Source organism: Melitaea cinxia, chromosome 22 (assembly GCF_905220565.1).
Source record: "Melitaea cinxia chromosome 22, ilMelCinx1.1, whole genome shotgun sequence".
Lineage (NCBI taxonomy): Eukaryota > Metazoa > Arthropoda > Insecta > Lepidoptera > Nymphalidae > Melitaea > Melitaea cinxia.
The window spans coordinates 165,248-180,906 of NC_059415.1; the positions used below are offsets into that span (position 1 = coordinate 165,248).

At 36.6% G+C, this 15,659-nt stretch overlaps 1 non-coding gene across 1 annotated transcript; it reads left to right on the top strand.

The window, feature by feature from the left end:
• The first annotated feature begins 3,389 nt into the window (after positions 1 to 3,389).
• On the top strand, positions 3,390 to 3,508 carry LOC123664846. The gene has a single exon (XR_006744951.1). It is a non-coding gene; the product is annotated as a 5S ribosomal RNA (ribosomal RNA).
• The last annotated feature ends 12,151 nt before the right edge of the window (positions 3,509 to 15,659 follow it).

Here is a 15,659-nt window from a genome sequence, read left to right on the forward strand (position 1 = left end):
CAATTTAGTATAACTTAATAGTTATTTTTATAAAACCTCTCTATACACCACATTTTTGGTTTTATTTTCAAGCTGCAGTATAAATAACCTATCAGGCGAACTTATAGCTGTTGTATATGTTTCATTAACTATTAAACCCCCAATTAAACCCCCTTAGCGGTGGAATATCGCAAAATCCGTCCTTAGTGGACGTCTCCTAACTATAATCTACCTCCCTGCTAAATTTCATCTTTGTCCATCCTGGATGGATGGACCATCCGCCGGTTTTTGAGTTCTCGTGATGAGTGAGTCAGTGACCTTTCTTTTTTATATATATAGATTACGATGCATTACTAGGACACCTCCTCACCATCTATAGAGCATACATTTTAAATTTCAAGTTTCTTACTTCAAAAACATAGGTCTTTTATACAAACTTCCAACCCCCGTTTTACCCCCGTAGGGGTCGAGTTTCGTAAAATCAGTTCTCAGCGGATGTCTTCGCCTTATAAGGAACCTACCTGCCAAATTTCAAGTTTGTAGCTGTTATAGTTCCGGAGATTTCGTGATTAGTCAACCTATCATCCCCGTTTTAACCCCAAAAAGGAGTTGATTCTGAAAGATACATTATTTGGACACATTCTCACCATCTCTAGAGCATACATTTTAAATTTCAAGTCTCTTACTACTAAAACATAGGACTTTCATACAAACTTCCAACCCCCGTTTTACCCTCTTAGGGGTCGAGTTTCGTAAAATCCATTCTAAGCGGTAGTTTACGCCTTATAAAGAGTCTATCTGCTAAATTTCAAGTTTGTAGGTATTATAGTTTCGGAGATTTCGTGATCAGTGAGTCAACCTACGATCCCCCGTTTTAACCCCAAAAAGGGGTTGATTTCTAAAGATATATTATTTGGACACCTTTTCACCATCTATAGAGCTTAAATTTTAAATTTCAAGTCTCTTACTTCAAAAACATAGAACTTTCATACAAACTTCGAACCCCCGTTTCACCCCCTTAGGGGTCGATTTTCGTAAAATCCATTCTTAGCGGATGTCTACGTCTTATAAGGAGCCTGCCTGCCAAATTTCAAGTTTGTAGGTGTTATAGTTTCGGAGATTTCGTGATGAATGACCTTTCGCGTTTATATATATTACTAGCTGTGCACGCGGCTTCGCCCGCGTTGAAATTAGTGTGTCAAAAAGTTTTCCCGGCAAACTTCCAGTGAAACTCTCATCAAAATAGGCTTAGCCGTTCCGTAAACCTTCCTCTTGCCAATGGTGGAGCCCTCTCTCCAATGATAAAACCGCATGAAAATCCGTTCAGTAGATTTTGAGCGAATCGATCACATACACTTTTGGAGACTTTCTTTTATAATACACTAACTGTTGCCCGCGATTACGTCCGCGTGGTTATGAAGATATGCATTACTATTAAGATGTTTAACGCAAATTATTTTTTTATTTCACTCACTTGAAATGCTTATCAAACTGAGTTACTTTTTAAAAGGCACAATTTAGTATAATTTAATAGTTATTTTTATAAAACCTCTCTATACACCACATTTTTAGTTTTATTTTCAGGCTGTATATGTTTCATACAAACTATCAACCCCAATTAAACCCTCTTAGAGGTGGAATATCGTAAAATCCGTTCTTAGCGGACGTCTGCTAACTACAATCTACCTCCCTGCCAAATTTTATCTTTGTCCAACCTGGATTTTTTTTTTATATGTCACTAGGTCGGCAAACAAGCTTACGGCTCACCTGATGGTAAGCGATTACCGTAGCCTATAGACACCTGCAACACCAGAAGCATCGCAAGCGCGTTGCCGACCCAATCCCCAATCCCCCCAGGAGCTCTGGTCACCTTACTCACCAACAGGAACACAATACTGCTTGAAAACAGTATTATTTTGCTGTGATCTTCTGTAAGGTCGAGGTACTACCCCAGTCGGGCTGCTCCGTATTTTGAGCAGGAAATTCCTGCTGTGCCCTACCTCAGATAGATAGACCATCCAGCGGTTTTTGAGTTCTCGTGATGAGTGAGTTAGTGACCTTTCTCTTTTATATATATATATATATATATATATTACGATGCATTATTTGGACACCTCCTCACCATCTATAGAGCATATATTTTAAATTTCAAGTATCTTACTTCAAAAACATAAGACTTTCATACAAACTTCCGACCCCCGCTTTATCCCCGATTTAGCGGGTTTAATAACATACATTCACACATACATAAATACATACATACATACACACACATACGTTTTTTTTAATGTTTTTAATGTTATTTTTATTACGGGTCGATTTTCGTAAAATCAGTTCTTAGCGGATATCTAAGCCCTATAAGGAGCCTTTCTGCCAAGTTTCAAGTTTGTAACTGTTATAGTTTCGGAGATTTCGTGATCAGTGAGCCAACATACTATCCCCCGTTTTAACCCCAAAAAGGAGTTGATTTCTAAAGATACATTATTTGGACACCTTTTCACCACCTATAGAGCTTACATTTAAAATTTCAAGTCTCTTACTTCAAAAACATAGGACTTTCATACAAACTTCCAACCCCCGTTTTACCCCCTTAGGGGCCGTTTTTCATAAAATCCGTTCTTAGCGGATGCCTACGTCTTATAAGGAGCCTACCTGCCAAATTTCAAGTTTTTAGGTGTTATAGTTTTGGAGATTTCGTGATGAGTGACCTTTCGCGTTTATATATATTATTATAGATAGATAGATGTAGGTTTTATTAGTTGCCATTAATTTGTTATGTACTTTTTATTCTTACTAGTGGTCGCCCAGTGGTCGAAATTCGACCATAATTAAAAAATTTAATTAAAAAAAAGAATGAAAATAAAGAACTTTTTTTTTTTAATTTTTTCAAATTGGCTACAGACTTTGACAATCAACAAAATAGTTTAATGTGTAAATATGCGTGTGCGTGTTAAATATATGGTAGCGTGTGTAATGTTTTTTTATTGATTTAATGTATTTTTATGCATAATTAAAAAGAAAATATTAAGATTCTGCACTCCTTTTCTATATAAACTATAGATACTCCTCCGTCCGCGCAAAATTTAGTGAAAAGGAGTGCAAAGTTTTTGCGTCACGTACCTAAGTATTAGATATGTCAGGGAATTCGGTTATTGTTGGAGCAGGGAACCGCCGCGGCGAAAGCTGAAATAACTAAACGGCATCAATGTTTGTCACAAATTTCAAAGTAGGCATATCTTTATAATATTATAGTCTTTGGACCATTTCAAGTGAAGATGATTTATTTTTTTGCTGTAAATAATATGTTCTTAAATGGTGTAAAAACCAGTCAAATAGCCTATGCATTACATGGTCATATGATTAAAATTTAACACAACAATAATTTATATAAAAATTTAATTCATTTGAACGCCAACGTCCATACCACGATGAATACACCGGTTCTCGTCCGATCACCGAAGTTAAGCAACGTCGGGCGCGGTCAGTACTTGGATGGGTGGCCGCCTGGGAACACCGCGTGACGTTGGCTCTTTGCTGTTTTTTTTTCACTATTTCTGAAACAATTTCTACAAATTACAAAAACATCGCTACGAGGCTTTTTATATAAATATTAATCCCTTACATATGAAATTGGCCTTTTGTCGTACTGACCACTTTGATTTCAAATATTTCCTCTTTGGTTAAGAATTCCAAATTCATATAACTATTTCTAGAATAGCAAAAGGGCAGAGATAGCTATAGCACTCGTATACTTTGATTAATTAAATATATTATATACTAGCTGTGCCCGCGACTTCGTCCGTGTGGAATTTAACAAAAAAGTTATTGCTTAGTTCTCAGACTTATAAAATAAATAAATTTCTAAAATAAAAGTAGCCTAAGTTACTCGTTACTAAGGTTCCCAGGGAAAGTTCCGTTAAAATCGGTCCAGTCGTTTCAGAGATTAGCTGGAACAAACAGACACACAGACAGAGACTAAGTTGTAAGAAATGTTAATTTGGTATATGTACCTACCGTGTATACATTCATATGCATTTAGTAAAATGCGGTTATTTTAATATTACAAACAGACACTCCAATTTTATTTATTTGTATAGATAAAAAAATCGACTTTATGTTCCTAAATAAACTAAATAGTAAAAACCTAACAGTTAAAACTGCAACATTTTCAAACAATTCCTTACTAAGGCTGTTATAGTAACAAGTAATGGTATGGCTTACCTCCCACAAGGAGGCGTGTTTTTTTTTCTGAATTTAAAAAAAGGATTGTTTTTTTTTAATGTAATTAGATCGGCAAACAAGCGTACGGCTCACCTGATAGTAAGCGATTACCGTAGCTTATAGAGGTCTGCAACACCAGAAGCATCGGAAGCACGTTCCCTATCCCCAGTCCCCCACCCCAAGAGCTCTGGTCACCTTACTCACCAACAGAAACACAACACTGCTTGGAAACAGTACTATTTAGCTGTGATCTTCTGTAAGGTCGAGGTACTACCCCAGTCGGGCTGCTCCATATTTTGAGCAGGAAATTCCTGCTGTGCTCTACCTCACTTAATTAAACCTCAGATTATATGGTTTTGATGTACACTGATGTCGAATACTTCGGTTTCTTTACATTGTAAACTGTTTCCGCATTTACCAAGCAATAATATATAGTATTATGACTTTTTATAGTTTGAGTTAATTCTTTTTAGGGTTCTGTACCTCAAAAGAAAAAAACAGAACTTTTACAGGATCACTTTGTAGTCCGTCTGTCTGTCAATACCCTTTTTCTCAGGAACGTGTGGAGGTACGGTAAGTCATATCGAATACTCAGGTTTACTGTCCCTTGGAGATGTGAAAAAAATCAAATCAATCAAAAGACAGCCGTTTATGCTGCAAATTTTCGACATTCAGACATTTTCGTCATTCGACAGCACAGATAAAGAAAAAATTGCAAAAAGCATAAATTTTTTGTCGTGTAATAAAAATATTTTTAATAATTTTATTTGTACGGACCCTCAGTGCGAGAGTTCGACTCGCACTTGGCCGGTTTTGTTTTCATGTTTTATTTACTTTTGTAGAATTTATTAGTGGGGCATTTGTAACAATTTTTCACTTATTTTCGGAAAAATTAAACATGTAAGTGACATATAATTAGCCATAAGTTAATGTTAGCTTAATAATAGAAGATGAAAGATATTATATTTATGGTGTCTCAAATGTTATGTTGATGTTAGTTCTAAGTATTTTTTTAATCCATAAATAAATAAGTAAATAAAATGTTAACTTTAATGGAACGCGGTCTTAACACTATAGCGTGATTGCTTTCAAACCGCTCGGTTCGGCTCGGTCTTCATATTACGTAAAGATCCTAGATTCCAGGCCCCTACACTATTCTTATTTTATGATGGAAAAGATGTGTTTATGTTTTATAAAAAAAGGTCTAGAGTGCCTGGAATCTTACTCTATGACAGGCATCTAGTAACAATAAGAATGAGCTGAACCAACTAGAACGTTATTGATTCTAGTGCTGGGCAATGTTGTTTCGTCCCGAGAAGAGTTGAAACTTAATCTGTCTCGACGCTCTACTGAATGTAGGCGTATAAGATAACAATTAAAATGGCTTGACGAGTTAACATCCTTCAAGACACGACGGGAAGATTAAAAGATTAGTTGAGGAAATTTAACATAAATGCAAATTTCCAATGTGAGCGGTAATCTATTGTGATCATTATCATCATCATCACATCAGCCTATCGCACTCTACTGCTAGACCTGTGCCTTCCCAAGTTCGCGTCAAAAATGGCGCTGGTTACCCGCAATCCTTATCTTGTCATATGCTTCAAATTTTGTCACACGTACATTGTTACACAAGTTGTATTAATTGAAAAAAACTTTTTTTATCTGATTCAATTCGCTTCAACCTGTAATATCCCACAGCTGGGCATATGCCTCTTACCCCCTGTTGGAGAAGGATCAGAGCTTAATCCACTACGCTGCTCCAATGCAGGTTGGCAGATATATTCCCCACTATGAGTAACGATCGCTATCAGGTGTACATGATAACAACCGGGACCGACGGCTTAACGTGCTCTCCGAGGCACGGTGGGGAGACCCACAAGGACTGCAGAAATACCCAATTCATTCATTATTTTGTGATAGATATCGTCCTTTAGTGATCTATATGAAATCAAGCCTCGTTTCCCTATAAACGCGTACAAGCCCTATTAATCGCAGTCCCGTATTCTGTCCCGCCGGGCGCGGTCCCGCGGGACTGCTCTCCATTCGTCTCTGTCTGCCGCTCCACGAGAACACGGGAAACTCATTAATGCGTTTACTTCGCGAAAAGTAGGGTGAAATGAGCATCGGCTACTTATTACTGTGTTTGGATTGTTAGGTTTTTATAATAAGTGGGTATGAAGCAATTTAGACATGAAAGTTCAAATCAGAGACAATTTTATTTTTTCTATTATTCTATTAAAAGAAAAAGGTTTTAGTTTCCTTCCACTCTTTTAGCTCTACTAATAAACTGAACACAAAATACAGCACTTTTCTTCGTTCAACTTCCTTTTTTGTGCTGCACCTAAATGACGAATCAGCCTGTAACATCGCATTGCTGGGCATAGGCCTTTTTATCCATGTAAAAGAAGGATCGAAGCTTAATCCACCGCGCTGCTTCACTGCACGTTGCCGGATCTATTCCCTACTATGAGTAACGATCGCTATAAGGTGTCTTTGATAGCAACCGGGACCAAAAGTGAAAGTAGCGTCAAAATCGGTCCAGCCGTTTTAGAGATTTGCCAGACCAAACAGACAGACAGACAAACAATGTAAAAAATGTTGTTTTGGTATATGTACCGTGTATATATCCATATGCATTTAGTAAAAAGTGGTTATTTTAATATTACAAACAGACACTCCAATTTTATTTATTTGTATAGATAGATATAGATTAGCAATACGACAAATTCGATCATTTGAAAATTTCAAAAGTCGTATTTGTGAACATGTAAATGAGCTCGAACATTTTGCTTTCAGCAGACTTCCGCTCCACTCGCTCTCTTCGCTTTTTGTTTGTTTTAATAATCTGTTTTGTTATGAATGTATGTGTTAACATGTTGCATGTGTGTGCAATGTAGCTTTTATTTACTCCTCTTTATATATTTTACTGTCATATATTGAACACTTAACAACACTCTACACTTTTAGCCACATTACGAGTAAATGCTTGCCTAAAATAGTTTTATTGTCCTGTATTTCTATCTGCTAAACTGAGAGGGAAAAAGAGTTTGATTTTTTTATTTCTTTTTATTTATATATAACTTGATTGGCAAACAAGCGTACGGCTCACCTGATGGTAAGCGAATTTCGAAGCTTATAGACGCCTGCAACACCAGAAGCATCGCAAGCGCGTTGCCGACCCAATCCCCAATCCCCCCAGGAGCTCTGGTCACCTTACTCACCAACAGGAACACAACACTGCTTGAAAGCAGTTTTATTTAGATGTGATCTTCAGTTGCTGCTCCATATTTTAAGCCGAAAATTTCCTGCTGTGCCCTACCTCAGTTTGATTTATTAGATAAGGTTTGTCGATCTAACATATTTTTTAATGTGTTATTACTTTAAACAATTTTTTAATATTATATCAGAAATCGACCGTTCCAGCGGGGATCGAACCTGCATCTCCGAATGACCGTGTCGGTGCTCTAGCCAATTAAGCTATGGACCGATGTACGCGCTAGATCGAAATTTTTGTTATGTTGATTTTACATTCGGTCTAAGCGACTTAAGCGTTGTTACTTTATTTAATTCCACCTTGCACTCGTAACTTAAAAGTGGCTTTGCATAGTAATTCTTTGTTTACTACCTGGTACACAAGTCCTGTGATATTTGAAAGTTCCTGAAATGCTCGCATTACATAAAGTCTCCATATTTGGCTACTCATTCATATCATAAAAGTATATTAATCTCGATATTTGGTTCCTAGTGACCACTTCTTAAAAATAATATTATTTAACCATAACTATTCGTTGGAATAAAAATTGCGCAACCTCTGGTAATTAATCAAAAGAGTTACAAAGAGCGGCTGGGTTCTGACGGGCGAAGGACGAAGGACCGTAAAACTGGAAGTCCATTTGTTAGAAGTTGAGGAACTAGATAGAGATTAGATAAATTACAGTTTTCTACGAACTAAAACATCCTTCAATAACTTTTATCCAAAGTAGTAAAACACACGTGTAGAAAATAAATATAGGAATGTAGGAGATAAGGAATAGGTACTTGGATAATGGCTTTTAATGAGAATAAATGCTAGGAGGTGCATTCACCGTAAATTTTTAACAATCTATATATGAATACGTGAAGCTAACACTTTGTACCCCTTTTTACGAAAATTGCGCGGACGGAGGAGTATGAAATTTCGTACACTTATAGTTTATATAGAGAAGGAATGCGGAATGCTAATATTTTTTTTTAAATTATGTATAAACATATATTAAATCAATTACAAAAACATTACAAACACTACCATGTATTTGACACACACGCGCATATTATTACGCTCTTTTGTTGATTGTCAAAGTCTGTAGGCAAAGTGAAAAATTCAAAAAAGGTTCTTGCGGGTACATTGTTCCACAGCTTAATTGGCTAGAGCGCCGACACGGTCAGTCGGAGACGCGGGTTCGAACCCCGCTGGAGCGGTCAATTTTTGATATGATATTCAAAAATGTTTAGAATTCCTAATGTGTGGGTGTGGTAAACACAAAAATAAAATCGTACATATTAAAAAAGGTTCTTTATTTTCATTATTTTTTTGTTAACTATATATCTGACATTTACCGGCTCGTGACAGTCACGGCGACATATTTGGCGGTGTCTAAACCGTGAGCAAATAAACTAGAAACAACCGCAGAGCAAACAAGGTGGAGGCGTAAATGTAGCGTGTCGTCGAGGTGATAATTTGAATGTTTCTGTTGTAGTTTGAAGCTTGGTGCGACGCTTCGACTTCATTAGGTCACTCTGTATCTGGCCGGAAGTTTCCATTATTTAAGGAAAAAATGTAAAATTCAACAATCTCTACTAATTTTTCAATTTTTTATCTAGACTTTCAAACAGAAGCTGTTATAGTTTCCAATATTCTTAGAATGTGTTTTCAAATTGTGGCGCTTACAACGAATGAAAAAATAATTAATTCCCTGTCACCTGCTCGCTCTAACTACCCAAAGAGTATTGTGTTTTTCGAATGTATGCAGCTTAATCTATATAAATAAATAAAATTAGATTGTCTGTTTGTAATATTTAAATAACCGCTTTTTACTAAATGCATATGGATATATACAATGTAAATATACCAAAATAACATTTTTTACAATTTTTGTTTGTCGGTCTGTTTGTTCCGGCTAATCTCTCAAACAGTTAAACTGATATTGACGGGACTTTCATTGGCAGATAGCTGACGTAATAAGGAGTAACTTAGGCTACTTTTATTTTAGAAATGTATTTATTTTAACTCTGCGAACTGAACAATATTTTTTTTGTTAAATTCCACGCGGACGAAGTCGCGGGCACAGCTATTTAGTACATAAGTATATAACTGTGTTCGTATACTGTTTCTGACTTTATGAAACAGATGTGGCGTGAAGAACGATGTTTATATGATTTTTTTAATTATCTACACTTTTCCGGACAGCACGAGAACAATTTATTATTAAATTAAAAGTGAAAGTTTAAAATAAACTAAATAATTAACAAAACAAAATCACGCCTCATTTGCCTGTGAAATCTACAGAAATAGAACAAAATGCACATGATTCTATGGCATTATCGGTTTTTGGTTTTTTTTTTTTTTGGCTTTTCACTTAACTTATTTCACATTTTTGAAGTAAAGCTTCTTTACGCGCGCTTGATTTGGGGACTAAGCTGGTGAATGCGTGTCGAGAGCGAGGCGAACGGACGTTCAGAGGGAGATATAAGTTACTGAAGATAGAAAGAGAGAGAGTTAAGTTTTGTAAGTCTTGCTTCGATCGTGTGGTCTAAAGCACACTCGTATTTTTTGTATAGTTAGATATAAATTGAACAGCTTTGCAATAATAACTAATCAAAGAATCAAAATAGTAATCACAAATACCTAGTACCTACATTATTAGAAAAATATGTTACAAAATTTATTTGTAACATAGTATAGTATATTAAGACAATATATTTGTTAACAATGGGTATTAAAATGAAAATCACAACAATCCCTCGATTTAATGCTTTTGGCTCGTCTATAAACGGCGTCTCGAGTCTTCTGGTTCCTCTCTCTAAAACGTATAATTATTTTGAAATAGAACATCCGAGTTACACGTACTTGTAGGTACATAGGTGTGAGCTATCGAACTCAGAGGCTCGAAGTAGTGGCTCACGAGCAGGGCTGCCGCCTGCCAGTCAGTCGCTGCATTCAAACGAAACATTTATTTCGCCTTGACGTAATTAACAGTACACACTTAAAAACTACACTTCAAAAAAGGGGCTTGGAAGTAAAATAAATCAATAATTAAAAAATTCTTACATTTTACTATCAAATATTTAGTTCATTAAAAACTGGTAATGTACCTACTATTCTGCAAGCGTCTTAAGTTGATGACAATATTTAATAAGCTGCTCTAATCATCAGTATCCCGGTACAGAACGCTTTTATACAATATCTCATATAGGCACCTAGTTCCTGCCAAGGTACATCATTACAGCCTATACAGTCCACTGCTGGACATAGGCCTCCACAAGTTAACGCCAAAAATAACGTGAACCCATGTGTTTTGCCCATAGTCACCACGCTGGGCAGGCGGGTTGGTGACCGCAGTACTGGCTTTGTCGCACCGAAGACGCCTCTGCCCGTCTTATATTCCGTATTTCCAGTTTAAAGTAAATGGTTTAGCAACGCGTAGGCACTAATTTTGAGACATTCTTAGGGTCACCCAAAAGCGCAACACGTTTTCAACATCCTAGCTTAGATCACTTGTCAAACTCGATACTAACAGTTCTAAGGGGCTTTTGTACCTACTTGAGAATCTATCTGTTCTAAAAAAACCGACGAATTTCTAAAGCTTTGGTTTATTTTTATCAGCTACGGCGACGGCAGCCCTGCTCGTTCGTTCTGCTCCGGTTTCTATCGCAAACAGCTTTTTGTTTGTGCTTGTGAGAGGTTACCGACGCTAGTGGGGGGGGGGGAGGGGCGCTAAAAGGCACGACCTGGCCGAATCTCCACGCTCTCTCTTATCATTTAACTAAATAATACGCGCACGACGCGTGCTTCAGAGCCTCTCCGACGGACGTCACTGAAACACTTGTCACACACTGTTGAAAGGACGGCGCTAATTCTAATGTCACAGTTTAAACTTAAGTATTCTGTTACATCTGTTTGTGTCTCATTTTTTAAGCTAACATGAAACTCACTGACGTATTTCAGTAAGAAAATTATTGCCATGTGGTAGTCTATTTAGTAAATAACATACAGCTTGAAAAGAATAATTAGCTTTAAGCATTTGTTAAAGTATTAGAATTCAATCAAATTTAACGCAGTAGAGGTCACTAATTGCAGATCCTTGGAAACTTTTACCGTACGTATAGTTTTAAACAAACACAAATCAACTTTACATATACAATTACTTTACATACTCAAAAAAAAAAAAAACCTGAAAACAACTCAATAATTCCGAAGACATATTATTTTTCATATAAAATTTAAAATACATTACGGAAACGTCGAAATAAACAACAATAAAATTAAACGAACGGAATAAAAGCGAGAAGAAGTGCAGTGAGGATCTGCGCCCCCGGCCCCGGTGGGAGCCGGGACGCAATACAGCGGACGGCTTACGCCGCTTATTAGCAATAAACAAAAACGGCCTACAGGGCGCGCGGCCCGGACACGAGCGATGGGCGGGCAGAAGCCTGGTATGTGTCGGCTAGGATATTGAGCGCTGACCTTCGACTTCACGGCAACATTTTATACATATAGTTATTGTACGAGTATTTAGTTCTAAGATATTGGAACCAAGTTCCTTACGGCAGGCTTGACATTTGGCTGGGCGACCGAACTGAAAAAAATGTGATACTAAAACCGTAAGAAAAATATATAAACGGAAGTGACGTAATATCAGTCACACGACTGTATATGACGTTAATATGACGTTTGTTAAACTAAAATATTACTGGTAAACTTTAAATTATTTATGTAATTTTATACTGTCGACAAAAATAAATAAAGACATATGTTTTTTATTTCACTTAATAGTTTGAATTATTATTATTATAATTATTTTGTTTGATTTATTTTATTTTACAGTATTTGTTATTTCTAAAATACTAAATTTCCTAAATACTTTTATGTGCTTAATTAAAAACCAATCAACAAAATAAAAAAAAAATCAAGAACTAGAAAATATATAAAATTCAACATTTTTTTTCTTCAAATTATGTTGCTTCTATACTATCCGAAGGAACTTCGTTCCTACCTGGTGTCACATGACACCACATAATTTTTAATGTATTTAGAGTAGGTAAAAAGAGAGTTGAAACAGATAGAGAATATGTAGCACTTGGGATTGTATTTCATTTTTTTTTTTTGTGTATTGAGCGTCCGCTAAAGCTGATGCTTGTTTTGTAGTCCTAATTAAACTTAATCGAGATCTGATGACTACTTTTTGAGTAATCTTTGATAACGCGTATTTACTTCACTGTTTTTTATGTCAGATAGATGTTGTATTACTTGTCAATGTAATTAGTGTAATTAATAAAATAATTCACAAAATAGTGTGTAGTAGTTTAGTATAGTATATAAAGGGCCCATGGACCCCGGTCGGAATGAAATTCATTTTGCTTTTTGGTAGACGTTTGATGTACAGTCATAATTTATATTACAAAATATCAAGTTAGCACGATCCAATTGAAAATTTTCCTATAAATATATTTATAACGCTATAATATGTAAAAAGCACAAAGCTGTACATGGAATAAATAATTACAAAAAAAAAACGTACTTATAGCAAGAAGTTTCGAGAAAGTCTTTTCTCGCTTTTTTTTTCGATCTCGCTCCCATCCCGCTCAGTGCGTGTACAGCGCTATAAGGATCTTCGTTACAAAAAAATGTCAAATCGTCATCGCCTATAACTTGTGTCAAAAGAAATAAATCACTAAGGTTAAAACATCATTAATATTAAATCACGCGACAGATTTATAAGGCGGGGGCACACCCTCGCCGACTTGTTGCCCCGCGCTACCGGAGTTATGTGAACACCGCATTATGATGGCAAGCGGGACCGGTGGTAGCTTCTAATAAGTGTTGTGGATGGTGACGATCTACAATATAAAATAAGATAAAAATAGAAAGTTACTTTATTTATTTATTTAGAACAAATAAAAGTTTGCACATCAGTTTCGAAAGAAAGATATTGTCGTGCAAGACATTGAGAGACGACTAAATTTGTGATTATTGGCTACTTTTTTAAAGTTATTCCAGAATTTCTTACTGTTTATTCCGCATAGAATCTACATTCCGAATCAGTGGTGGCTTCACATCAAATATTTATTTATTTTCAAGGATTTATCAAAAATTGTGATTGAATGAAAAAGATAAGAGAGAATAATGAAAAAGATATTTTGATTGCTACAAAAGTAAAATACTGTAGTGCAGCTTCAACGCTCAATAAATGCCTATCCTGTGGACGCACGTCCCAGCGTAATTAAAGTTATATTTACAGTAAAAAAAAGTGTGTGTGTACTTATCAAGCAAGTAAGAAGCAAGGCAATGCAAGGGGCATATCAGGCAAGTAAGAAGTTATACTTGATTGGCTAGCTAACTTCAATCGTTGACGAGCTAGCTTCAGGGTGTCGGTTTTTTGTGACGGTGTGCGCGCACATCGTAAAAATTTGTCTCATCATTTTTCCCTATCGCACCAAAAGAAGTATAACTTCAAAAACCAATTAGATTCTCGGTTGATAAGTCTGTGATTGTTGGTTGCATTCAATAACATTTCTTATTTAGTGAACAATAATAGTAGATATCCTGTTACAAAAGAGTGACTATAACAAACAGAAGTTTAATGAAATTTCCGTTGCCTCTTGAATGTCTACCAACTGTAAGATGAAATTAATTCTTCTACATTTGAGTTGCACTCAAACTTCACATCGAATTTATGACTAATAATGACTGAAAACTATTGACTGTGTCATTGCTCGCTGAAGCTCGGGGGCTGAGTCATGATCGAAATGATTCGCTATAAAGTCAAGACAATGATAAGTGTGTGACGTGATAGGAAAGTTCCCAGAGCGACGTGTGAACAGGCGAGCGTGCGCGCCTCAATACGTACAGGGTGTCTGGAGCGGGCGGCGGGTGGCGGGCTCGCACTAGTAAACAGTAATCTAAGAGTAGTTATAGGTGAGGATCCTGATGAAACGATGTTTCCTCGTAGTGTTAAATAATATATGGATTTTAAATCATTACAGCCAGTCCACTGCTGGACATAGGCCTCCACAAGTTTACGCCAAAACACGCTGGGCAGGCGGGTTGGTGACCGCAGGGCTGGCTTTGTCGCACCAAAAACGCTGCTGTCCGTCTTCGGCCTGTGTATTTCATTGCCAGTAGTTGGATGGTTATCCCGCCATCGGTCGGCTTTTTAAGTTCCCAGGTTGTAGTGTAACTGTGTTATCCCTTAGTGGCCTCTTACGACACCCACGGGAAGAGAGGGGGTGGCTATATTCTTTAGTATCGTAGCCACACAGGACAGGATTTTAAATATATACTAATATTAAACAATATAATATGAACCCGTCACTAATAGAGGTCGCTTTAGCATTGTTCATCATCGTATGACCAAACTTTTACATTAGTGAGTTTCTGGTTTCGGTTGCCCGTAGATGCAACGAGCTATTTATATCAGAATTTATTTTAAAGCTATAGAAATGTTATGTGGCACTGTTAATTTCTATGTAGATCTTATGGTGTCGCGATCAGACTAATGAGAGAATCGCTGTCATAACAGGTATTTGCATTAAATGTACTTTCAACTTTTATTTTCGAGTCTTGAGCGCATCTCGTTTTATATCGAGCTACATTCTACACCAATATCCATACATAAATAATTCCATAAGTTGTAAGCTACACGCTGTATGCGCTATACAGTTCACAAGCTAGTTTCGCGTTTGCCCGCTAATTGCCGACCGCTACCGTGCGCCGCGCCGCTTCCGGTACGACGTACATATTCCTCTTTTCACTGTTTCGACTCATCACGAACAATGGTGCGTGGGAGGTCCGCTCGATGGAGAAAAGAAAAAGGCTTTTATTGGGACGAAATGTTCTCTCGAACTTCTATTGCTATTCCAACAAATTAGATAAAAATCAGAAGCTGTTGGTTACCGTTACACGTCAATGCAACAGTCTCATACGTTACTTATAACGTTATAACTCATCTTATATTTGAAGTTGAAATTAAGAAATATATTCTTATACTAAAGAATAGGATTAGATCACGATTTGCTACACTACAGCGGAATAACACACAAAATGTCTTTCGTAAGTTTTCGGGTTTCTTATTATAATACTACTGTATACTTTAGCACTAACCCTGAGGTGAATTTGTAAAAAAATAAGTAACACGTTCATCTGTTCCTAAAGTAAGCAACTAAATGCTTGTGTTATAGGTAACAGCCGACTGGTACAG